This window comes from Onychostoma macrolepis, chromosome 02 (genome assembly GCF_012432095.1).
Source record: "Onychostoma macrolepis isolate SWU-2019 chromosome 02, ASM1243209v1, whole genome shotgun sequence".
In the NCBI taxonomy this organism is placed as follows: domain Eukaryota; kingdom Metazoa; phylum Chordata; class Actinopteri; order Cypriniformes; family Cyprinidae; genus Onychostoma; species Onychostoma macrolepis.
The window spans coordinates 9002812-9023407 of NC_081156.1; positions in this window are offsets into that span (position 1 = coordinate 9002812).

Below are 20596 nucleotides of genomic sequence, written 5' to 3' on the forward strand. Positions count from 1 at the left end.
TTAGCTTTTATTCGCCAGGTGTGGGCAAACACACGAGGAATTTGTTGTGTTTTTTAAGGTGCTCCTGCTACATACATACATACATACACATCTGAAAAAACATTTAAATAGTAAGACTATTTTTTTTTTCCCTTTTATATGGTAAATTTTTCATTCACAAACAAAAATTAGCAAATTTCCCATCCTATCCCCTTTTTAAAATTGAATTAAACTCACTTCTAAAATCTCTTAATTTTATAAAGAATAAAAACCTAAGATTCCTGAAATATTATACAGAGGTATTTAAAGAAAATCCTTGTATTTAGATGCTTTCCTTATGTACGATTGTTTGTACATCTTTGCAATGTCATTGTAATGTCATTCACATCTGATGGTTTTATTTATTTTCTTTCTTTTTTTTTGTAACAATTTTTATTTTATTATTAATGTGTGTGTGTGTGTGTGTGTGTGTGTGTGTGTGTGTGTGTGTTTGTCATTTATGTTTAATTTATAACTATTGGTCATTATTTTTTGGATTTGTATGTGATCTCTTGGCTATGTTCTTGTACTGTCTGTTCAAGCATTAATAATAAAAAATAAAAAAAGATGGATAAAACATTTTTATTAACATTAAACATTTAATTTAATATTTGTATTTTATTATTGTTATTATTATTAGGCTCTATTAACTTGTTAGGGCTATATTTTTATATTTATTTCATATATTTTATTATTTACCCTTTCAATTCGTGTATCTCTTTACCAAATTAAGGTTCTGTATAATTATGCTAGTATTTTCTACCATATAGTTTGCAAGTACTGTAAACGTCTGACAGTTATGCCAGTACTTTATGACTGTAGCTTTATGCCCGTGCATGATGATAAATGAGAGTGTTGTGTTTTCATTTACAAATGAAACGTGAATGATTCCTCAACTAAAGGCAGTAGGCTAATATTAATCATTATTAATTCGCAGAAATCAAAAGAAATATATATTCAATTCAACCTTTAAACTGCATTTCCCATATAGATAGCAAGCACACTCGGGCCGATTCCGGCTGAAATGCGGCACTGTCGGCTCAGTCTCGGCATCGGTGAGAAGATAATGGACCAGAGCCGCGCCGACTCTACAAAACACTTCTGGCTGACAGACGGCTTCTTCTCTCTGGGCCGATCTCGGCTGAAAGCTGTTGTAGGTGCGGCAGGACCACACTCGGTGTAGTTGTGTGTATCTACCTCTGGCCCGGGCTGGTTTAGTCTCCGGCGGCCGCTGCTAGAATGAAGGAGCTCCGCCGCTGAGTGAAAGATTTGGCGGTTAATCCTGAGGAGATTTCGGCGGGCACAGCTCTCAAGAGGAATACTTCAGCTGCAAAAAGGCAAGTTATTTAATTTATTTAATGTTCAATCTCCTTTGTTTAATGTTTTAAATGCCACGAAGAGTATAGTTTTTAGATGGTTTCTGTTAGGAGGTTTGTGATGGTCTGAAAAAGTTTTTAATATAAAAAACCGATGAGCTGTATCCAGTCCATGATAATGTTAGCTGATTAAATTTTAATGAGTTAAATTCTATTTTGTTTGCTAGAATGCATTCGATTCGTCTTTTTCAAAGAGTGATTGCTATTGAATCAAAGGAGTCGGACTGCGCTGCTGGCTCCATAAACATCTATATGAGTGACTCTGTCTGATTCGATTCACTTAACCATTCAAATGAGTCATTTGTTTGTGAATCAAACTGAGCATGCTGTTGTAGCATTACACTTACTAAGATAATTCAATATGTGCTATCTGAATTTAATAATAATCAGAATCAGAATCAGAATTAGCTTTTATTCGCCAGGTGTGGGCAAACACACGAGGAATTTGTTGTGTTTTTTTTAAGGTGCTCCTGCTACATACATACATACATACACATCTGAAAAAAACATTTAAATAGTAAGACTTAACAATAGATAATAATGTGTATGAATCTGGAACAGTAGATTTATGTACAGATTTGTGCATTAATTTATATACAGCTGTATAAATAAACAGATATGTATATGTATTTACATGATACTTGAGAAAGAGGCAATAATTAAAGATGGAGAATGAATTACAGAACACAGGTAATGATCCATGTGTTAGCTATTTAAGCTGGAGATGGCATGGGGGGAAAAACTGTTTTTATGCCTAGATGTTCTAGTGCAGAGATCTGTAGCGTCTGGCTGAAGGGAGAAGTGCAAACAGGTTGTGTCCGGGGTGAGAGGGGTCTTTGATGATGTTACCTGCCCGTTTCTTCACTCTGGAGTTGTACAAGTCCTGAAGGCTGGGCAGGTGCACACCAATGATCTTTTCTGCTGTCCTAACAGTCCGTTGAAGTCTTCTTAAATCTGATTTGCTGGCTGACCCAAACCAGACAGTTATGGAGGAGCACAGAACCGACTCAATAACAGCTGAATAAAACTGTTTCAGCAGCTCCTGTGGCAGGTTGAACTTTTTCAGCTGACGAAGGAAGTACAACCTCTGCTGGGCCTTTTTCACGATGGAGTCAATGTGATTGTCCCACTTCAGGTCCTGAGAGATGGTGGTGCCCAGGAACCTGAATGACTCCACTGCAGCCACAGTGCTGTTCATGATGGTGAGTGGGGGGAGATGAGGGGGGTTTCTCCTGAATTCCACGATCATCTCCACTGTTTTGAGCGTGTTTAGCTCCAGGTTGTTGTGACTGCACCAGACAGCCAGCTGCTCAACCTCTTGTCTGTAAGCAGACTCATCGCCGTCCTGGATGAGGCTGATGACTGTAGTGTAATCTGCAAACTTCAGGAGTTTGACAGAGGGGTCTTTAGAGGTGCAGTCATTTGTGTAGAGGGAGAAGAGTAGTGGGGAGAGAACGCAGCCCTGAGGAGCTCCAGTGCTGATGGTGCGGGTGCTGGATGTGTGTTTTCCCAGCCTCACTAGCTGCTGCCTGTCTGTTAGGAAGCTGGTAATCCACTGACAGATGGAGGTGGGTACAGAGAGCTGAGTCAGTTTGTTCTGAAGGGTGTCCGGGATGATGGTGTTGAAAGCGGAGCTGAAGTCCACAAACAAGATCCTTGCATAAGTCCCTGGTTTGTCCAGATGTTGCAGGATGTAGTGCAGTCCCATATTAACTGCATCATCCACAGATCTGTTTGCTCGGTAAGCAAACTGTAGGGGGTCCAGCAAGGGTCCAGTAATGTCCTTCAGGTGGGCCAACACCAGTCAAATGACTTCATGACCACAGATGTTAAAGCAACAGGTCTGTAGTCATTAAGTCCTGTGGTTTTTGGTTTCTTGGGTACAGGGATGATGGTGGAACATTTGAAGCAGGAGGGGACTTCACACAGCTCTAGTGATCTGTTGAAGATCAATGTGAAGATGGATGATAGCTGGACAGCACAGGCTTTGAGGCAGGCTGGAGAGACGCCGTCTGGGCCTTTGGCTTTCCTTATCTTCTGCTTTCTGAAGACTTTGCATACATCATCTTCACAGATCTTGAGTACAGGCTGAGAAACAGTAGGGGGGAGGGAGGGTGAGGGTGTGGATGGCTGTGCTGTGAGATGGTCGGAGCGGGTGTGGGGTGTCAGACCAGTCTTTTCAAACCTGCAGTAGAACTCGTTCAGGTCTTCAGCCAGTTGTTGATTGGCCTCAGTGCTGGGGGATGGGCTCTTGTAGCTGGTGATGGCTTTCAGGCCTTTCCACACTGATGTAGAGTCATTGCTTGAAAGCTGTTTTTTTAGCTTTCCAGAGTAGTTTAATTTTGCCACTCTTATCTCCCTATTCAGTGTGTATTTGGCCTGTTTGTACAAGGCTTTGTCCCCACTCCTGTAGGCATCCTCTTTGGCCTGGCGAAGCTGTTTGAGTTTTGCACTGAACCAAGGTTTGTCATTGTTAAATGTTAAATAAGTCCTGGTGGGTACACACGTGTCCTCACAGAAACTGATGTAGGACGTCACGGTGTCAGTAAGCTCGTCCAGATCAGTAGCTGCAGCCTCAAAAACACTCCAATCAGTAAGTTCGAAGCAGGCCTGTAAAGCCTGCTCTGCTTCAGAAGTCCATCTCTTTACAGTTTTTACTACAGGCTTAGCAGATTTGAGTTTCTGCCTGTAGGCTGGTAGAAGATGAACCAAACAGTGATCAGAGAGCTGTCGGAGTTTCAGGAGCGCGCCGGCGCGCTTCCCTCGCTTGCGTCGCCTGGAGCGCTTGTATAGCAACGCAGCTCCTCCGATTAAAATGTCCAGTAAAACGTCTGATTGCTCAAATGTAGGCAGAAAATTATTTGGTGTGCCATTTCTGATGTCCAGGAGTTCGTTTCTAGTAAAGCTGATCGGGAAAAAGTTGCTTAAGACAGGACAAACAAACAAAAAAAGAACAAGTACCAAGCAGCGACAAACCATGGCTGCCATCCGCGGCGCCATCTTGACTTCATAATATTTATTTTGTGGTAACATAATAAATATTATGAATATACTATTTATTTTGTGGTAACACTGCCGTGTGGGAAGCTCTGACAGAGAAAAAACATTATAGTTATGTAAGAGAAAGCCATAAAATGTAAGTGCATCATCTTTTGTTCTTGAATGGAGGCCTAATCTGTCTGCTGCACTTGAGCAGGTTCCGTTTTTAGAGTGAATGAGAACTTTTGAAGCATATATATGCTGTATGATGTGATTAAAATCATACTTATTTTACTGTGGTGGAGATTATTATGAGCAAACAAATTTAAAAGTTTAATCTGAACACTATATGTAATCTGACATCATTTTTTGAGAAATTCAGAACTGCTGCATGAACATTCATTAAACATATAGGGTGCGAATTCAGGGTCTGGTCCTAATGATTGTAAAAAACTGCAATGCTTAAGATTTAATAATTACCTTACAATATATATTTATACATATATTTCAAGGCTGCAATTTGGAAAAACCTTCAAGCTAATGCTGCTGCAATGGAGTTCAAGGGGACTATGAAGAGGTGGCTCCAGCTGATCAAAAGGGAGGACTTCAGGAGGCAGACACACTCTGTGAGTTTAAAAGACCCATCTCTTTAACCTTCCATACACATGACACACTATCACATTTCTATCATTCAAATCCATTAAAGGATCTTTATGCTGCACCAATTAGTGTAAGTAGCAACACTTCCCATAATATCTAACGTTAATTTGGAAGAATAATGACACTTTTTTTTTACTTTTTAATTTGACTTTTTTTCAAGTAACTAGTAAAGTAATGCATTACTTTTAAATTTACAACAAAATATCTGTGTTACTTTTTCAAATAAGTAACTTTGTTTTCCCATTTATTGACTGATGCCTTTCCTGTCACTGTGTTGAGAGAAATTATGAGTGAGACACAGAGACTCTTCTTCAGCCTGAGGATTATTCATTTCACTTTTGGTGTGAAAGGGCCTTTACAGTTGCCAAAAATATAACCTTTAGGTTTTTTGTTATTAAAAACAAATAAGCAAGCTCAGCCCATGTAAAAAAAAAAAAAAAAAGAGTAACGCAATACATTACAATATTGCATTACTTAGTTACTTTTTATGGAGTAATGCAACATTGTAATGGATTACTTTTAAAAACGAACTTTCCCCAACACTGGGTTACCTAGATATAAAAACATACTGAATATTATGGTGTTTTCCCATTTTGATAGCAGGTAAGTAATAAAGCATCTGTGATGATACATCCAGTTAATAATCTCTTCTCTTCTCGCGAGATGTACAGTATGAGAGTGGTGGAGGGTGCGGTGGGGAAGAACGTTTCAGTTTCAACTGTCCGCTTAAATATTTTCTTTATCTTTTTCTTTATTTTCTATTTTTCTTTTTTGTTTGTCTAAAATATTCTAATTTTGTTAAGTTAGATTTTGGTTTGTGTCGTTTTCAAATTAATTGGCGAGTGTGAGAATGGCGTCACTCCCAGGTGAGCGTGCACATCTCCTTCACTCCGGTGTCCTGACATTTTATCCACCCGTCAGATTTTCCTACCAGGGCTTACTGCGTATGCGCACATCAATATTGCGTCTTTTTTTCTCATGCTGAACAACAATATTTAATGTATCTGCATTACTGTATGGGTAGGTTTAGGGTTGTGGTAGGTGTAGACATTAATAAATCATAATTTGACAGGTAGCATTTTCGTTGTCGAATTGTACTATCTACTGTTTTAATGGGAGGTAGCAAAATCTGACAGGGTAGCACAAATCAACAGAACACCGGAACAAGGAGTTACGGTGGAAAGTGTGCTATTAGCAGTGGGAGAACAAATCTGTTGTGAAAATATATCTTCGGTGTCTAGGATGCACAAAACACGGTTGTTGTTTTTCTTAAAGAGGAGCAACTTGTTGCGCAACTTATTGAGAGTGGTGTTGTGATTAATGGAGGTTTTTGTCCAATCCTTCCTTTGGCTACGTTAACGTCTAAGGTAATTATTTCGAACGTGCCGCCGTTCATCCCCGATGAAGTTATTGAGAGAGAACTCATTAGGTTTGGAAGAATCGTGAGCCCGTTTAAAGTCATATCACTGGGTTGTATAAGTTCGGAATTGCAACATGTGATGTTGTTTCGACAACAAGTTTTCATGTTTTTAAAAGAGCCAATGCTGGATATATCGTTTCGGGTCATTAAGTCGTTTATGATTTATGCTTCTTCCGCTGGATTGAAATGTTTTGAATGCGGTGACACTGGCCACAAGCGAACTGCTTGCCCTCATAAAGTTCAAGCGAACATGAATGAGGAGGATAACGCTGATAATGTAGTATCTGATGTAAATGAGCCGGCTGGAGAGAATAGTCAAATAGAACGAACGGAAACGGTAACTGAACAGGCTATAGCTGAAGTACATGAGAGTGAAAATGAAGGAATTGAGGTTCAGGAAAATGCAGGACAAGATGAAAGTCAGTCTGTAGTTGTACAAGAAGATGATATGGATGAGAATGTTTCATGAATCCGGTCCGTGGCCTTCTGTACAATTGCCACCAGAGGTCGCTGTTCTACTATAATGACTCTCACACCACACAGACTGTTAAACATCACCCTGGACTACATTTCCCATGTTCCATTGCACGGATTGGATTCACCTGCACTCAATTACACACACACCATAAATAGGAAGTTCCCACCTCTATTCAGTGCCGAGTATTGTTTCAGCGTTTATCCCTCACCGTGTGATAGCTACTTTACAGAGCCATTCTTTGTTTTCCTTAGTTCATAGTTTAGCCTTGTTCTTTGCCTGAATTTCTTATTTCGATTATTGCTTGCTTTTCTTGTCTCGTCTGATCTCTGTATGCCCTGGACTATTGCTTATGTTATTGGACTACTCTTCCTCTCAAACCCTCTGGATATTGTTCGCCGATCGAAGACCCACGATTGCCTTAGGATTACTCTGTCTTGCCTGTGTTATATCTGTTTGCCACTGTTTGAACCATGCTTGTTATGACCACATCTGTCTAATAAAAGCCTGCAAATGGATCCGCATATCTCTCGTCTCGTCGGCTCTGTTACAGAATGATTTGAGTTCTGAGACTGCAAGTACTAGTGGAGTTGAAATGCTTGATCAGAAAATGGAAAGTACTGTAGAAGGCCTGTTAGAGGATGAAAATAGAAATGAGGGATGAGGATTCATTCTTTCAAATGGCAGGTTTTTCTGAAACAGGCTCTCAAATGGAAGATAGTAACTTTATTCTCTACAACAGATAAATGTTTTTTTTTTTTGGATGAGACATTTGGAAGAGTAGTAGAAATTAGAGTTTGTTTTTTTCAGATACTGAGAAATTTGTGAAATCCGTGGTTAAATTACAGCGTACTGTTGGCTTGGATGAATTGAATGAAAAAAGGAGATTTAGATTGAGGAAACTGCTTACAAAACTAAGAAAGCGTAAAGGTTCGTCTTCAAAAAAATAGGAAAATGACTGATGCACTGGGTGTTTTTCTGCTTTTTGCTGTCTCTTCATCTTTTATTAATAAGGGGCATATGAGAACAGGCTCTTTTAATATAAATAGAGTGAGAGATCAAAATAAAAGAGCTATACTATCAGAATTTATGAAAATTATGAAAGTTTGTTGTGTTACAAGAGACTCATTCTGATAGGTCTAATTAGATAGAGCGGGGCTTATGGTGGGAGAGAAAATATGCACTCAGTCATGATTCTAGTGAAAGTGCTGGAGTTGCTGTTCTGTTTTCAAAAATTGTAACTGTTGGAAATTTTCAAAATTGAAGAAGTAGTATCTGGAAGAGTGTTATTTGTCCATGCTGAAGCTGAAAGAATAACATTTTCATTTATTAATGTCTATGCACCAGATGTTGGGTCAGACCGGGTTGAGCTATTTTTAAAAATAAAGAGTCATATCTCACAATATGATAAAATGTTTGCATAGTTATGGCTGGGGACTGGAACTGCACTGAAAATGTTAATGTTGATAGGAACAGTGAAGAACCTCATTTTCAGTCAGGTGTAGTGCTCTCTAAAGTGATTCAAGAATATGATTTAAGTGATGTCTGGAGAAATAGGAATGAAGGGATAAAACGGTATACATGGGTTAAAGCAAGTAATAACGAAGTTAAGGGGGCTAGATTAGATATGAGTAAGTCTTTTAATAATAGAGTGATGGATGCTGCCATTATTGCTAGTGGCTTTTCAGACCATCATATGATAACTTTCACTTTTATGTATGGATTATAAAATTTTGGCAAAATGTTTAGCGAATAGGTTGAAACAATATTTGGACACAATTATTCATAGTGATCAGACGTATTGTGTACCTGAACAGTCTATTATGGATAATCTTTTTCTTTTAAGAGATGCAGTTGATTTGAGTTTCAAAGATAATATTAATATGGGTTTTTGTCAATAGACCAAGAAAAAGCCTTTGATAGGGTTGACCATGGATATCTTTTCAGTGCTTTGAGTTCTTTTGGTTTTGGTGAAAAGTTTATTTCTTGGGGAAAACTGTTATATCGAGATGTTTCTGTACTGGTGAAGGTGGAAGGAGAGTTGAGTGCATCAGCCCCTGTAAAAAGGGGAATTAGGCAAGGATGCCCACTCTCTGGACAATTATAGCATTGCTATTGAACCACTATTAAGAAGAATTAGAAGAGATCTTAAAGGGTTTTTAATACCAAATGATTTTAATTGTAATAAAATTGTATTATCTGCTTATGCTGACGATGTAACAGTTTTTATAAATGGAGAAGGTCATGGCCCGATTTTGCTATTACCACAAATGTCTTACAAGAGGAGAGTTTTGGTCATTAATAATTTGGCTGTGTCCACATTATGGCATAAGTTAATGGTGGTTGAACCACCAGAAGAATTGGTGACTTCTATACAAAAGAGACTAGTTGATTTCTTCTGGGATGGCAAACATTGGATTCGTGCTGCACAACTTTATTTGCCTCCTTGTGAAGGAGGACAAGGATTGATAGACATTAAGAGCAGAATTCAAGCTTTCAGACTGCTTTCAGCCCAAAAACGTTTGTGTAGAAAAGACTTGGTATGGACTCGTACCGCTGGTGCTATCCTGCGACGAGCAGAGGGGTTGAACTATGATCTGCATCTTTTCTGGATATAAATTCAAGAGATGGACTTAACAGAGATCACATCTTTTTATAAATCAGTGTTTATTACAAGCATGGGCTAAAACTTTCAAGATTAAAAGTCTTTGAAATCCCTAAATACTGGGTGTTGGAGGAGCCACTGTTTCATAATCCAGTAGTTCATGATACACTGATGTCTTCAAAGAGTGTACAGCAGAACATGCTGAGAAGAAACTGTACAAAATGAAAAGATTTGGTCAGTTCGGATGGAGGGAAGTCTGGAGGAGATAATGGTTTTCACGGGACTGCGATCTTGACGCCTGGCTATTCGTTTTTTGGAGGAAATACATTCTTTTTTGCCAGGACCTTATAGAGAACTTATACAAAGAGAAGATCTGAACGAACAGACTGACATTTCACTTCAGAAACTGCTAATTTCATCAACTTGTGACACCAGTGTGTTAGAAGACCAACCTACAGAGGGCTCTGAAACTTTTGAGACAAGAACAGTTGATGAAATGTCTAAAAAGGTTTTATATAACCTATGTGTTAAGACTGTTCATAAAGAGGCACTGAAGGAGCGGCAGCCGTTGAAGTGGACAAGGAGTTTTGGGCCAAACTTCCCCTTGAGAGATCAGTGGAGGTCCCTGTATAAGGTTCAACTACAGAAACGGACTGGGGGTTTGCAGTGGAGGCTTATTAATGGGGCAATAGCAACAAACAGATATGCGTCTCACCTTAACCAGCAGTTAGAGGGGAGTGTGAGTTTTGTGGTGAAGAAGAGGCTGTGGAACATTTGTTTTTTAATTGTAAACGATTGGAAGAGCTTTTTAAAGTTTTGATGGAATGGTTTAGAGGTTTCGGTGGAAATTTTTCAGAATGTGTTTTTGTAGGGGGTGTAAAGTATAGAATGTCAAAAAAGATTATTTTTGGTCTCTTAAACTATGTTTTAGGTACAGAAAAACTGTCAATTTGGAAGACTAGAAAAAATAAACTACTAGGTATTGGTGGAATGGAGCCAGTGAAAATGTTGAAGGGCTTAATTGCAAACAGATTGAAAATTGAATTTTCTTACTATGTTTTGGTGGGAGATTTAATAACTTTCAGAGAAAAATGGTGTGTAGGGGAAATTTTATGTTTTGTTTATGAAGAACAGCTTGTTCTTAATTTTTAAAAGACTGTTGTTGTTGTAAGTATGTTTTGGTTTTACATTTGACTAAAAGATTAAGGAAATATGTCATGAATGAGGATTTATTGTATTAGTAATGATATACTGATGAAAAAGAGTATTCAGTAAAGTTGGGTTTAAACCTCTCTCCTCTCCTCTCTGTCAGACAGGAAGTCTTCCGACAATTCTTTACACATGCACTTCCTGACTGCTCAGTTGAAGTCCTTCCATGTGGGCTTTCATGTGTCTTGCACTGAGGAGAGGCTTCCGTCAGGCCACTCTGCCATAAAGCACCGACTGGTGGAGGGCTGCAGTGATGGTTGACTTTCTACAACTTTCTCCCATCTCCCGACTGCATCTCTGGAGCTCAGCCACAGTGATCTTTGGGTTCTTCTTTACCTCTCTCACCAAGGCTCTTCTCCCCCGATAGCTCAGTTTGGCCGGACGGCCAGCTCTAGGAAGGGTTCTGGTCGTCCCAAACGTCTTCCATTTAAGGATTATGGAGGCCACTGTGCTCTTAGGAACCTTAAGTGCAGCAGAAATTTTTTGTAACCTTGGCCAGATCTGTGCCTTGCCACAATTCTGTCTCTGAGCTCTTCAGGCAGTTCCTTTGACCTCATGATTCTCATTTGCTCTGACATGCACTGTGAGCTGTAAGGTCTTATATAGACAGGTGTGTGGCTTTCCTAATCAAGTCCAATCAGTATAATCAAACACAGCTGGACTCAAATGAAGGTGTAGAACCATCTCAAGGATGATCAGAAGAAATGGACAGCACCTGAGTTAAATATATGAATAGGTGCGTTTACATGTACACTTTTTTTGTCATTCCGATTAAAATCATTCCGATTGAAAGATTCGATGAACTGTTTACATGAGACGTTATCTAATCCGATATGGTGTTTACATGTGCCTGTGCTTTCGATTTTAGGATATGCTAATAGCCTACAGTGACAACAAAAACAAGTCACCAGAGGAAAAAACGCCCATATTTAGATTAGGCTGCTTCCGGCTTCGCTACTGTTCGGACGCTCCTGCTTATTGCTCTGCGCTTCGCTCCATATTTATGCACTTTTCTCAGATTTCTCTAAGATTTTAACTTCAGCATATCAGCACAGTGCTCAAACAACACAGTTTTTAGAAAAGGAAGACTCTTTGCCTCCCACTGCCAGCAGTTTACATTCGGAGGCGGAAAACACAGCTGCCTACATTCAAACAGACGGAAAGAAAATGTCCCTTGTGGAATCTACTTGCTGCATGAACTGCCACAGACTTCTACAAAGGATTGCGGTTCTTGAAACAAAGTTACTTGCTGGACCTCCAAAACAGGTGGAACACACAGCAGATCGGCATCACGGACGCCCTCAGCATACAGCCGGTGAGTCCTATGAATCTAGTGAATCTCAACAGTTTATACAAAGTGTAGAAGAACAAGCTGATCGACAGACTAATCGATGGCACAAACAGGGAACGAGACCCAAAGGCACTCGAGACATCAGATTGTCACGAGTATCTCGTATTGCTGCGGTAGCATCCTCTACCCCAGATACGGCTATGACAAGACTTGTAAACACTGGCATTTTACAACCCCTATACATCTTGAGAACCGATTGAAGCATTAATGAATGTGGGTGAGGAATCCCCAAATGTGACAAAACATGGATCGAATCAGCCAGCAGCTAACGTCGCTACTAACAGGCGCTCGAGGTCGAGCAGACAGCGGCACTCAGCTCAGAGCGCAGCCGAGCCCAGGACTCTGATAGTGGGCGACTCTATTATCAGAAACATCAGTAGCAGGACTACAACTACATGCTGCTTTCCTCAAGCAACCGTCTCTGATGTGAACAAGGAACTTCGGAACATTCTGATGAAGCACAAGACTGCAAATCGAGTCATCATCCATGTGGGGAAGAACGATATTCGGAAAGAGCAGTCAGAACTGCTTAAGAAGGATTTCAGTGAACTCTTTGAAACAATTCAAAGACTTGAAGTTCAGTCGTTCATCAGTGGACCACTCCCAGCAAGAGGAACTAACATGTTTTCACGGCTGCTTGGGCTGAATACATGGCTACAAAGAACCTGCAGTACAAAAGGAGTCAACTTCATCGACAACTTCAATATTTTCTGGGGCCATAGACAACTGTTTAAACTGGACGGCTTCCACCCAAACAAACTTGGTGCGAGAGTGCTAAAGGACAATATCTATTTCTCCCTCCGTCATCCTTCAGTGGTGTGTGCCAATCCACTCGGCCTCAATGGCACACACACACCTGGACAGAATATGAGTGACCACAGGACTTCATGTCAGCCTCAGAGTCATCTTATGGTTGACACATCCCACAAGGACACTGATAACACCACGCAACCAAAACAAACTTTCCTCACAGAGACTATCCCGGCTGAGCCCTGCCCACACAGCTCATCACAAACAGACTGTGACGTACTACATCAGCTCCAAGACTCAGCACCCAAGGACAACTATCTGGAAAACAGCCAGGGAAGCCAGGACAACATATCACAGCCACCGGAAACACCAGAGCCAGAGCCCCGCTCGCCAGACACACTATCCTCTCTCCAGAATCTCCACTTCTAAGCTTCTCACAGAAAATGGAGGAACTGGTGTATGCTGGGACCAAACTCTCCCACTGCTCGCTGCAAGCCCCAGATATCAACTAAAAACGGCGGGCCCCACAACCACCAAAGACAGCAGGCCCAGCTCTCCCTCCTCCTCCTGTGAGAGCTCTCCGTCCGCTGCCACAACGCCAGGGCCAAAACCCTCCTCCATCGGCTGTAGGTGAACCAAAAACAACTGATAACAGCTCTCAGTGATATGTGTCGGGTCCCCGCTATATTAGCAGCAACACTCGCAAATGTTCACAGAACAAGCGGGAACCCAGTGTGCCTGTAGCTTTTTATATTTCTGTTTTATCACGTGATAGAAAGTCTAAGGCCTTCTCAAACCGTACGGCTGACCCATCTAATCTGCGGCCTGTAATGCGTCAATCTAAGATTGCTGTAGAGACAAAATGTAATTCCATCAAGTTAGCATTTTTAAACATTCGCTCACTAAAAAATAAATCATTTCTGATCAATGATTTTATAACCACAAACAACCTGGATTTTATGTTTCTAAATGAAACATGGCTTGAAGACAGCTGCAGTGCAACAGTCCTCAATGAAACAGCCCCTCCTAACTTTAACTTTACAAGTGTCTGCAGGACTGTTAGGAGAGGTGGAGGTGTAGCTGCTCTATTTAAAGATGTTTATCAATGCAAGCAAGTGTCATTTGGTCAGTATTTGTCCTTTGAATATCTAGGTATTGTGCTGAAAGGTGCTCCACGCATTCTGTTTATCATTATTTACAGGCCTCCAAAATACTCTCCAGCCTTTGTTGAAGAGTTCACAGAACTGTTATCAATGATTTCCTCAGAGTTTGACTGTTTTACTATTGCAGGGGATTTTAATATTCACATAGATAATGCAGAAATCAAAACTGCAAAAGAAATTATTACTGTTTTAAACACTTTTGATCTGATCCAGCATGTGCATGAACCCACACACAATCGTGGACACACTCTAGATTTACTCATCAGTAAAGGTCTAAACATTTCATCCATTGTTGTTAAGGATGTAGCACTATCTGATCACTTCTGTATTTTCTTTGATATATTGATCTCTGTTACCACTGAATCTAGATCTGTCTCTGTCAGAAAGAGATGCATTAATGAGAAAACTAGTGCGCTATTTATGAAGGCTATATCTTTAACACCAAGCATTTCTGCAGACTCTGTTGATCTTCTCCTGGATTCTTTTAACTCAAAAGTTAAGAATGTTATTGATGATATTGCTCCGACAAGGGTCTGCAAGAAGAATGGCAGACAAAAATCACCATGGAGAAAATCAACAGCAGCTCAGAGTATGAAAAGACAATGCAGAAAAGCTGAGCGGATGTGGCGGAAGACAAAACTTGAAATTCACTATAGCATCTATAAAGACAGCCTTCATGCTTTCAATGTGGAACTAGCCACAGCTAGACAGACCTACTTCTCAAACCTTATAAACAGTAACTTAAACAACTCTCGCACTCTTTTTGCTACTGTGGAGAGACTGACAAACCCCCCAAGTCAGATTCCCAGTGAAATGCTTTCCGACAGTAAATGCAATGAGTTTGCTTCCTTCTTTTCTGAGAAGATCAATAATATCAGAAAGGAGATTGGCATATCTACTTTTGCAGAGGTCACACAGATTCGACCGCAATTTCAAAAAGAAGTGACTATGTCTGTTTTTGAAGCAATTGATTGCAAAATTTTGAAAGAAATAGTACAGCACCTTAAATCATCAACCTGCTATCTTGACACACTTCCCACATCTTTTTTCAAAAGTGTGCTTAACTGTTTAGAAGCAGATCTCTTAGAAGTGGTAAACGCTTCACTTCTTTCTGGGACTTTTCCAAACTCCCTGAAAACTGCAGTTGTTAAGCCCCTTCTGAAAAAGCGCAATCTTGATAACACAATGTTGAACAACTATAGACCAATATCAAATCTTCCGTTCATAGGTAAGATTATTGAAAAGGTAGTTTTAATCAGCTGAACAACCACTTAAACTTAAATGGATACCTGGACAATTTTCAATCTGGTTTCCGAGCACATCATAGCACAGAGACAGCACTCATTAAGATAATAAATGATATTCGCTTCAATTCTGATTCAGGCAAAATATCAGTTCTGGTACTACTAGATCTTAGTGCTGCGTTTGATACGGTTGATCATAACATACTTCTAGAGACTGGAAAACTGGATCGGGCTTTCTGGGATGGTACTCAAATGGTTCAGGTCATACTTAGAAGGAGAGGTTATTATGTGAGTATAGGAGAGCATAAGTCTAAGTGGGACGTCCATGACATGCGGAGTCCCACAAGGCTCAATTCTTGCACCGCTCTTGTTTAGCCTGTATATGCTCCCACTAAGTCAAATAATGAGAAGGAACCAAATTGCCTATCACAGCTATGCTGATGATACCCAGATTTACCTAGCCTTATCTCCAAATGACTACAGCCCCATTGACTCCCTCTGCCAATGCATTGATGAAATAAACTGTTGGATGTCCCAGAACTTTCTTCAGTTAAATAAGGAGAAAACTGAAGTCATTGCATTTGGAAACAAAGATGAAGTTCTCAAGGTGAATGCATACCTTGACTCTAGGGGTCAATCAACTAAAAACCAAGTCAAAAATCTTGGGGTGTTTCTGGAGACAGACCTTAGTTTTAGTAGTCATGTCAAAGCAGTAACTAAATCAGCATACTATCATCTCAAAAACATTGCAAGAATTAGATGTTTTGTTTCCAGTCAAGACTTGGAGAAACTGGTTCATGCCTTTATCACCAGCAGGGTGGATTATTGTAATGGTCTCCTCACCGGCCTTCCAAAGAAGACCATTAGACAGCTGCAGCTCATCCAGAACGCTGCTGCCAGGATTCTGACTAGAACCAGAAATTTGAGCATATTACACCAGTCCTCAGGTCCTTACACTGGCTTCCGATTACATTTAGGATTGATTTTAAAGTACTTCTACTCGTTTATAAATCTCTAAATGGCCTAGGACCTAAATACATTGGAGATATGCTCACTGAATATAAACCTAACAGACCACTCAGATCATTAGGATCGAGTCAGTTAGAAATACCAAGGGTTCACACAAAACAAGGGGAGTCTGCTTTTAGCTATTATGCCGCCCGCAGTTGGAACCAGCTTCCAGAAGAGATCAGATGTGCTAAAACATTAGCCACTTTTAAATCCAGACTCAAAACTCATCTGTTTAGCTGTGCATTTGTTGAATGAGCACTGTGCTACGTCCGAACTGATTGCACTATGTATAATCACTTTCTATTCTTAAATGTTTTAAATTCTTTTAAAATCAATTTTTAAATCACTTTGTTTTTATTGTTGTGATTTTTATTATTTTTAATAATGACTATTTCACTTCCTTTTATGTAAAGCACTTTGAATTACCATTGTGTATGAAATGTGCTATATAAATAAACTTGCCTTGCCATATTTACGTTAATATTTTTAATATCTGTTTGCACTTGCTTAGAATAAACGGTTAATATTTGAATCCCTTGCGTTCATTCGAGCGCTCAGTCATATGACCAGAACGCGATCATAGAAATCATATGCCCCTCTGTAATGCAGCTCTGAGATTAATTGTACTCTGATACTACAAAGTTGTACTGTACTTAAATGGAACAAATACACAATTTCTTACCAAGAGTTGCTGAACAATGAATCAAAGGAGCATTGCTTTATCACAATCGTGTTTCGTACAACATTCATGGCGTGAGCACGTATAAATTCAAGCAGATCGGAAATTATGAATCTGTCATCTATACAAATACAAATGACAGTTAAAAACACATTAGAAAAGAGAACGCTTGCTGTGTGACAGACTATCTGCTCTCATTTCCGATCTGCTTGAATTTATACGTGCTCACGCCATGAATGTTGTACGAAACACGATTGTGATAAAGCAATGCTCCTTTGATTCATTGTTCAGCAACTCTTGGTAAGAAATCGTGTATTTGTTCCATTTAAGTACAGTACAACTTTGTAGTATCAGAGCACAATTAATCTCAGCTGCATTACAGAGGGGCGTATGATTTCTATGATCGCGTTCTGGTCATATGACTGAGCGCTCGAATGAACGCAAGGGATTCAAATATTAACCGATTATTCTAAGCAAGTGCAAACAGATATTAAAAATATTAACGTAAATATGGGCGTTCCTCTGGCGACTTGTTTTTGTTGTCACTGTAGGCTATTAGCATATCCTAAAATCGAAAGCACAGGCACATGTAAACACCATATCGGATTAGATAACGTCTCATGTAAACAGTTCATCGAATCTTTCAATCGGAATGATTTTAATCGGAATGACAAAAAAAGTTGTAAAAAAAAAATTTCAACGCACCTACTGTCACAGCAAAGGGTCTGAATACTTAGGACCATGTGATATTCAGTTTTTCTTTTTTAATAAATCTGCAAAAATGTCAACAATTCTGTGTTTTTCTGTCAATATGGGGTGCTGTGTGTACATTAATGAGGGGGAAAAAAAGAACTTAAATGATTTTAGCAAATGGCTGCAATATAACAAAGAGTGAAAAATTTAAGGGGGTCTGAATACTTTCCGTACCCACTGTATATTTATATTAAAGTATAATAATTCTTACAATTTTACAAGTAAAGCCTTTTTAATGTTTTTAAATGGTTGTATTTGTGTTTCACTGCTGAATTACATTTAGCAGTTTCTGGGCCACATTTGGCCCGGGCAGTGGCGGCTCCAGGATTTTTTTGTTGGGGGTGCTAAAAAACTAAAATTGAGAGAAAGTAATGAACGCCTAACTTTAGCTATCAGTTTTTTATATACAGCAGCTTTGAAAAAGGCATATTTAACTTTTTTTCCCTGTGGTATTAAACTTGCCACTGTTATTAGTAATAACTTCTAATGCCAACTGCCAAATATGACACTTACAAAGTAATATAATTTATGAATGAATATAGAAAAGAAAGAAAGTTGGGATTTTTTTTCATTATTTTGTTTTATTTTATTTATGTCACAGTTATGGACTTTTGTTTGTGTTTTCATTCCCCATGTGTGACCTAGTTTCTGCCGTTGTCTAATTATCAGTTAATCACCTTCATTGTGTTCACCTGTCTGCCACTCGTTATCTCCACTATATTAGTTGCTGTCCTTTTGAGTTCTAGTTTGTCGGTTATTACTTATGTTACCCTGTGTGTGTGAACCTCCTCAATCTGAAGTTATATTAAATACCTTATTCCCTTTAAACCTTCGTCTTCGCTCGTACTTTGTGTGCACCGTACAGACAGCCGTGACAATTTATTTATTTAAGTTATCTTTATTTTTTATTTTACACATATCTAGTAATTTCCACACGGGCACACATTGCAGGTGATAACCTCCCTGTGCTGATTTGCATCGTATCATGCATGTGTTGATAGCCAGAGATATTGTCAAAAGCATAAAAAAAATGGCAATATTAAGAGGATTTAGCATTTCCAATTAATGTAGGCCTGTTACATTCTTCTTATTATTAGGCCTATTATTATTATTATTATTATTAGATTACTTTTATTATTAAATTACATGAAATTATTGCCCCTATGAAAGGCATAGTTGTGATAGTTTTTTTTAAAAACAGGTCTATTAATTTATACAATTAATTATAGACCTATAATTATTTTTAACACTGCAGTCATCAATGAAAATTCAGAGCAGCTTTATTTCATGCACCGATTTTCAAAAACAACCTGTTTAACGCGAAATACGTTTCGTCTCATGTTTTTCACTTTACGAGCCACAAGAGAAATATTAAGGGAATAATTTAAGACAGTTATATACTCGTTGTCTCAGAGAGAATATGCGCTGTTAATGCAGCGTTAACCGTCAGTTTTTTGTTTTTTTTGTTGTTGTTTTACTTTCACTTTCTCTATAGTGAACTTTCGTTCACCGTCTTGCGCAGACTTTGCTAGTTGCTTGCTTGAGTTGCTTGACCCCTCCCTCATATTATTAATTGTTTATAGGCCACATATTAGGCACCATTTTTTTAGGTATTTATATTTATTTTTCAATGTTAATGAGAGTGACACCACAGTTAAAAAACAGGAAAATCTTTTGGAAATCCTTGGTGGGGCTGTGCCGGGGCTAAGCAAGTTTCGGATGGGGCTATAGCCCCTGGTGCTATAGCCCCTGGCGCCGCCACTGGGCCCGGGGACCAAGCCGAGTCTCAGGTTGATCTGGTTTAAAGTGTCTGGGCCAGACCTGGGCCACATAAAATAATAGAAGTCACTCTACAGTATGCGGGCCAGATCTGGGCCACGTCAATAAATAAGAGTCATTTTACAGGATGTGGGCCGCATCTGAGGAAATAGTTTGAGTCGGTTTTCAGTGTGTGGGCCAGTTTTGGGCCGGGGACCCAGCCAGAACTGGGCCAAATTTTGCTATCTGGGTAATAATGATGATGATGATGATAATAATAATAATAGCTAATAATAATATACAAATATTACGGAAAAAGACAATCAGTTAATGGACACACACAGCTAGCAAGACTGTGGGATGGATAAAAATGCTTTCATGTAGGTCTGTTTTGTAATTTATGTAACATTTATTCATGATAAACTTAATACAAATGCTGTTTACGTCGCGTGCAATAGCCTACAGTCCGGTAGCCTATGGTCAATATAATAATTTAATTATGTAATAATTTTTATAATAATTAATATAATAATTTCATAATTCAAAATAAAATATTAATGAATCCATCTCTGATAATCCCGGGTTGCTATGGTCACGTAGGTTTGTTTATGCATTAAAGAGAAATGGATGTTGTTCCCTCAACATAAGAAGTTGTGGCCACCACGACATAAGGATGTCGTTACCTCAACAAAACGATCTCGTGGCCACGACAAAACTAAGTGAACCGAAGACGTCCCCTCCCGGGAATCCTATTTTATAAGCAGTAGTCTGATTTTATGGTAATACAGGTCAACATATGATTCATTTTATGATTTTTATGTCAACAGATTTTAGGGTGAGAGAAGAAACTATAATAAGGTGCTTGATTTGTCTACGGAGGATCTGCACAGAGGAGGAATAAAACCCATCACCTTTGTTTGTAAAGTGGGTATAAGATTAATTTACATCAGTCAGAGAACAGAAATAAATAAATTATTTCAATGATATTTTCTCAATTATTACAAATTAAAATATGAATTATTAAGTGAAGTTATTAAAATAATTTCAGGAGGAGTACGCCCATGTAATCTTCCAATTAATATCCAAGTATAAAAACAGCCTTTTATCACTTCCGTTGTTAGTTCTTTCAGCATCCCTCCTCCCCA